The following is a 7,221-nucleotide window of genomic DNA, read 5'->3' as shown; positions in this document are numbered from 1 at the left end:
CATGTAGCAATGTTATGCACTCCAATTTATTATGCCTTATATAAACTACATATTGGGTGCATCATGTAATTTGCAATAATGTATCTCGTGTGTATTTATAAGAATCTTCCTTCACTGAGATTTAAAAAAAACAAGAAGGACTTGTAGGAATTGCAGGTATACATTAGCAAATAATACTATAACTTTAGTTTAAGTTTTCATTTCAATTAAGTAATATTGGCAAAAGGCCAAGATTCAGATCCACAAGTCTCCAAGAGCCAGATTCTGCATACTTTACTTCCAAACAAGTACTCCCTAAGGAACTCTCATAGCACTGTTCGTCTGAGCAAAATCAACATGATTTGGCCCTGAGAAAGCATAAATAAGGAACCCCACTTTGAGTTTTCACAGTCATATTAATGACCACAATAGCACTTTACGTGAATTGAAAGCTGCTGCAGCATCCATCACATTTCATCTTTTTTTAATACTTTAGGGAGCCTTATGTGGTTTCAGAATAATGCAAAGTCTGGCCTTTTTCTGTATTTCTGTTCCAGGACAGTGGAAATAAATGACAAAACCAGACCCTCCTTTATTTCAGTCCCAAATATGGTTTCCTGCAGAAAAAAAAGACACATGACATCCATATATAAATACTGAAATCCCTGGGTTTATTTGAATTCGTCCAAAATCTGAATATACCACCTTACTGATGCCCATTATACTTTGCTAGAGAGCGTATGCAACATGAGAAGCAGAAATAAACTTTTAGTTCATAAAGACAAACTATTCCTTTCGTATTCAAACCCTACTCTCATGAAGAGTCCTACTGACTTCCGGGGTAAACAACTCAAGTGAAGGAGATGAGCAGGATTTGGCTCATATGCATTGCAGTTGCTGTACCTTGTCAAACTCCAATTTATTCTCTTTATAGTTTCCCTTCCTGCATTGGACATTATCCAACTCTTTGATTATCCCACCTCTAATGTTTCTTGACAATCTGACAGACAACTTCAAAAAGTTGATTAGTCAGAAGTCACAATAAAAACATCATCTGTCCATCTTGACTTTTCATATTGCACTCCTCACCATACAAGAACATTACTAGTTCAAAAATAAACACAAGGAAGGACCTCTAACTTCACACTCCCAAAGGCACTGAGAGAGTTTTGTTTGTTTTACTGTGTGAAGACTGGGTCCAAAGTAATGGATTTTACATTCCATTGTGAAAGCAATGAGATTAATGGTAGTTCATATATTTTGTTGTCTTGAGTACCATAGATATGGATCAGTTACTAAGAAAACTCCATCTCCTATTCTTAAAGATTGTGGTCAAGGTTGGTAGACCTAAAAATAATTTAACTTAACTTGATTACTTTTCAGAAGGATTTATCTTTCAGACTCTTTCTTCTATTTCTCCATTGCTGTTTCCCCTTGAAAATACACACTCCCAACCTATTTAAAAAATGCCCATAAGCTTTGTCTAAAAGTTTAAGCTAAAACAGAGAAATAAAATTCCAGAATTATATTGAAGAAAAATAACATTAAACGTTATTCATGAACATATTTCTTTCAAAAACCATAGCAAAATCAAATTTTTGAAACCTGATTAAAGAATATCTGATATTTCCCCATTTAGGATCCATTCTTTCCTCTATCAAAGATACTAGGAGTTTTTCCTTTAACTTAACTCTGAGAAAGATCAGGGCATTAATATACAATACCCAAAACTCCCAAGTGAAAAGGAATTCAGGATCAATCCCTTAATGTAAAAACACCTTCTGTAGCTTATTTTACAGGATGTGCTTCTGTGGAGCATCATTTCCATCTCTCCCCCCCAATACAGCCATCCCTTTCTGGCACCAGTTCAGCAAAGCAGTTAAGCAGTTGCTTAATTTTAATCACGTGCATGAGTCCCACTGAAGACAACACAGCTTTCACCTGCAGTCTATCAAAGCTTGGGTTCTTCTACATTTGCCATAGTTCCATTTTTCCTTAAACATAAAGATGCACCTGCCTGGCACCTTTTCTTCACCAGGAAAAGTTTCTTTTTCCATCAATATATAATTATTTGCCAACAACAATGAAAATACTTAACACATGCTACAAAATCCCACAATACGGCATCTGTCCCCTTCAGCCTTTGAAGCAGCATTTGATTTTTCTGCAGTGATTACTCTTTCTTCGCTCTTGTCAAATTCATTTATTTAAGGAGTTGATATTAGAAAAATCTGGTGGTTTCTTTTCTGATTAATGGCTCATTGGCACATACTTTCAGGAAATTCTTCCTCCAGTAATGAGGGTTATTCATAGGCTCTAGGATCTCTGTTCAGCAGTAAAAGCAATTATTTTATATTGCCACTTCTGGTCACTGAGGATTGTTATGAGGTAATAAAGCTTTGGTGGTTTTGTTCAAGAAAGATATCCCTAGGTGTCTATTCATGATTAACCTATTGGCTACTCAGTGAGGTGGTCACTTGAGTTTTGTGCTTAATTCTAGATTTAAACAAATCATTGCCAAAGCTTTTCTCTTCCTCTTTCTTTTCCATACATGGGAGTTCACAGTTTTTGAACCTGCTATGTTCATTTTTGCAGCAATCAAACATATTGTCATGGTTATTTTTAAATATGCAAGAGCTGCTCAGATGCTATGGAGGTGGGGGCCAGATAAGTATTTGGACACACACAGAACACTTCAACATGCAATTTTATCCAAGGCTTATCTTCAAATCAGCTCTTGAATCTTGTAATCTCAAATGCTACTTGGCGTCTATAAAAGCCTGAGTTATACTCTATGTACACCTCTGAAAATAGATTTTTTTTTAAACCAAAAGATTCTACTAAAGTTAACATGCTGCTGCAGTTGAGCCTTTTCAATTTGAATTGAAGATGGACTAAGGCGGAAGCGTGTTGGAGTCAGGGATTAATCAGATATAGATGTCACATTTGGGTTTGGATAAAAGGCATCCATACTTTACAAGTTGCTTTTGCAAGATTTCTACCACATTTGGAAAAGTGACCACTTCTAATTTTGCATCTGAAAACCTGGGATTTGAATCTGAACTCCACAAAACTCAAAGAGGTTCAACTCTGGAAGTTCTATTTTTGGTCCATCTTGATCTTTAACCCCTTTTAGCTTGGAAGAAGGTCTCATTCCAGGAGCATACACACACACACACCCCTCCGCAACCATTTGGAAAGTACGTGCTGCTAGATTTGAATTAGAGTTGCAATACACTGAAGTCCTCCCTTTACATACAGAACAGGTATGCTCTGTTCTCAGAGTGAATTTCAGAATTGCATAGGCCAGCTACATCTGCAGTATCTTGCTGAAAAGCAGACTGGTTTCAGGACAAAGTACTTATTATGAATATAATTATGTACAGAAATGAGGTAATAAAACCTCCTATTACTCTGTGTAGTTGCAGCCTGCAACTGCCGTTTGTCACCTCCTCCCCCACACCCCAACTCACCCCAGCAGTAAGTATGCCCAGAAACCAAAGACTACATGTAGTGTGTACAGGAAGTGTGGCATTACTACATTTCCTGTAGATCTTATTCTACCATACCTCATCTTTTTTTAAAGATTCCTTTAAGTTTCCTGCGGAACTAAAACACTTAAACTATCAAACTATTACAAATACAATAACCGACTTAACTCTTCAAGTTGCTTAAACACAATCTTAACATGTTTCAATCACTTTTTTAGGGTGTTTCTGCAATCTTCACAATTGGTTGTATTGCAAACACTCTTTAGTTAAATCCTTGTCTACAATAGACTGTTTAGTCTCATGTTCATTGTGAGACTCATGTTCATGTGAATTGTTTTCAGTTTGTATGTCTATTCTCTTCCCTTTTCTCAGCCAAGTTGTCTGACATCTAGAGCCAATGTTTATGATTCCTTTGTAAGTGTTTGCCTTAATCCGTGATCACCGAGTATGAACATGACAACTCTTCTCTGATCACTGTGGCATTGACTGATCATCTTGCCATATTATCACTGAATCTTTGTTTTTTAACTGTGGAAGAAATCTGACTTCTTTACTGTAATTATCTTTTTTTTTTTTTTTTGGTATTATTTCACTTTCTCTGTCTTTTCCTTACTATCACTGACTCCTTAGTTATCCTTGTCTTTTGTCCCACATCTGGTAACTGATTATTCATATGTCTGTTGTAGACAACTTCAGTAGGTGACTTTCCACATTGCAACAATGTAGCTCTCTATTGGAGTAGTGCTAAATATGTATCTTCTCTTTTATCTGTTTGTCTTTTATCAAGTTCTTCACTGTGTATACTCCACAGTCAGCTAATTCATTGGCTTGAAGATATCTGGGACTAGATATGATGAAAGTCGTAATATTTAGCAAAGTCCAGGAATTCCCTATTCTTGAACTGTGGTCCGTTGTCAGTTATTACCATTTTGGAATTCCATGACGTGCTTGACCATTGTTGCTGCAATGGATTTAATTTAATTTATCAGCAAATTTAATTAGCACATTCCTACTTTTTGTACCTGGAGGTTGGTTTTTCTTTTGTTTGTTTGCCTTCCTCTTCCACTTGTGGGTGCAAGTCACTTTCCAGGATTATCTGGGTATATCTCATTTAATAATTTTCATGCTATTGTGGGAGCCTCCGGCATTGGTGCATCTCGGTCCCACCTATTCCCTGCCTGTGTCACAGCACTCTAGTCTCCTCAGGGCCATAATACTTTGGTCTAATTTGGTGGTTGGGTTTACTGTACAGATGCTGAATGGTGGCCTGTGATATACGGTAGGTCAGACTAAGGGCAAAAGGGGCCACCAAATCACCTAAACTCTGTGACTACTTCTGGGAAACTGAGAAAGTGAGTTGTTCATAAGGTATCACTGGTTCTTTTTGCTGGGAATCTCTGTACTGACATGATCCATATCTGCTCACCATTTCTTCAATGTCATCTGTGGCCAAAATACAACTTCTCTAGCTCCCCTTTTTGATTTGGTCATTCCCAGGTGCCTTCTGGGTAATTGTTCCAATATTTTCCATCTCATCATTGTGGGAACCATGATCTGTGTTCCCTTCAATAGCTCTCCTGAGATTACTCAAAGCTCATTTATATAGAGAGAATATGCAGGTGAGAAGTGCTGATTTTTTTCTCCTTTACTTATCACTTGTATCACTGCTTGCAGCATTTCATTATTAGCTGTTTCTGTCTCTGATTCATCCAGTATGCCTGAAGGTACAGCACCGTGACACTTCTGTCATAGTCATATGCTTGTTTTCTGCTGGTTTCAGATTGTCAGGCTGTGTATTATCAGATGGAGTGTATGCTCAAGAGTGTCTGCCATTACCAAGTGGCATCCGGGCTGGAACTCCAGGGTCACGTCCAACGCTTCCGCTCTGTTGTCTTTGTACTGAGTGAGCTTACACTTGTTCAAGGACAAAATAGGGGGTTGTGTGTATAGGGGTGGCTGTGTGAGGGGTGTAGGTGAGAGGTGTGCAGGAAGGGATGCCCTAGGATAGCTTCTTCCCCACTATCACATATTAGTATCTGTACCCGCCATTTGTAGCCTTAGAGGTGTAGCCAGGAGCCTATGCAGAGATGTGTCAAGACCACCCCTCCCCCAGGCTGGGGCCTGGGCCACAGCTCCCTCCCCATGATGCCTCTAGGCTGCAGCAGCAGCCACACCCTTGGACACCAACTGCCAGGCAGGCATGTGGGACAGGAGTTGTGCTTTGGTTCCAGGAAGCTACAGCTCCAGAACCTCCGCTGACACCACAGAAACTGGCCTGGCCCCTCATCTGAGCTCAAGGGGTGTCCTGGAGCACCCACCTCCATCAACACCACTGCTGCCACCTCCTCCAATACAGCGTGTTCCCGAGACCAGAAGTGTTTCCACTCTTCCCACAGGCAGGAGACTGAGACACACACACAGCCTGTCGGTAGAGGAAGGGGAGGGAGGAGTGAGCAGAGCAGGTTCTTAAAAGGCCACACCATGACCCTGCTGGGGCCACGCAAGTTTCTGAACAGCACAAATATATACAAGGTTGCTGCAAGGCTGCACATGCATGCAGTTTACAGGGATCACTGGTCGGATCATGCTTTTGTAGTCACTATCATTGGTGGTGCAATCAGTGGTTTGTGATCAGTTTCTACTTTGAAGGTATCATAGAGAAAGTAATGAAATCTTGTACATCCATACTCCAGACCTAGTGCCTCGTTTTTAATTTGTGCATACATCTTCTCTGCAGCTGTCATAGCCCTAGATGAATATGAGATTATCAGCCAATCCATAATACTGTAATAGAACTGTTCCCAGCCCTTCTTTTGACGTATGTATGGAAGGTTTGATGTCTTTAAATGGGACAAAAAATTGCAGCCCTGGAGCTGATGTCAGAATGTGCTTTAAATCACTGAACTCTTTTGTGCTCTGGCATCCATGCTCATTCATTGACCTTTTGGTGGAGATATCTTACATGAGTTGTGAAAGCTGCATAATTAGATATGAATTTGCTGACATAATTCAACATACCTCACAGCCTTTGAATGTCCTTTTTATCTTCAGATTTTGGCATTTATGGTGCTGCTCGAATCTTTGATTCATTGGACAAGGATTCCCTCAGAGGTTAATCTCTCTCCCAAGAAGGTTATTTCTGTTGTTTCAAAATTACATTTGGATTTATTCAGTTTAAGGTTATTAGATCTCACATTTCCCAGTACTCTCCTCAGTTGCTCCTGATCTTCAATGGCATAGGTGTCCCAATGTCTATCGTTTATGTCACATGTGCCATTTGTGCACATTTTAAATAGTCAAACTTTTGAGTTTTTAGCTTCCTCAGTTATTGTGCTTAAGAACAGCTCTTCATTTTCTGCACTCCCTTTCTGAAGAAGAATCCCTTGAAGAATCTCTTTCTGCACTCTATACATGAACTTTACTGCTTTCTCTGGACATTGTAGCATAATGATTGGGTTTATTACAGTTTCTATATATTTACCTGAACGCTGGGCATTTTCTATACTCATGCAGGTTGCTACATTGCTAGGATGGTTTCTTGCTTTCTGTCTTTTTGCCTTCAGCCAATTTGAAGTTTTCCCTGGCTAGTTTAGTGATAGAACTCACAGTCCTGTGCTCTGTACCTTTCTCTAGGCTTTTTATTTTTGTTTTTGCTCCCTGCTTCCTCTTCCTACTTGGCACATAGAGTTTCTGGACCTGGTTGCCCAATGAGCTTCAACTAACTTGACCTGTCAGACTCTTAACTCTTTGT

The sequence above is a fragment of the Trachemys scripta genome, chromosome 1, assembly GCF_013100865.1.
Source record: "Trachemys scripta elegans isolate TJP31775 chromosome 1, CAS_Tse_1.0, whole genome shotgun sequence".
Classification (NCBI taxonomy): domain Eukaryota; kingdom Metazoa; phylum Chordata; order Testudines; family Emydidae; genus Trachemys; species Trachemys scripta.
This window is presented reverse-complemented; position numbering follows the sequence as displayed.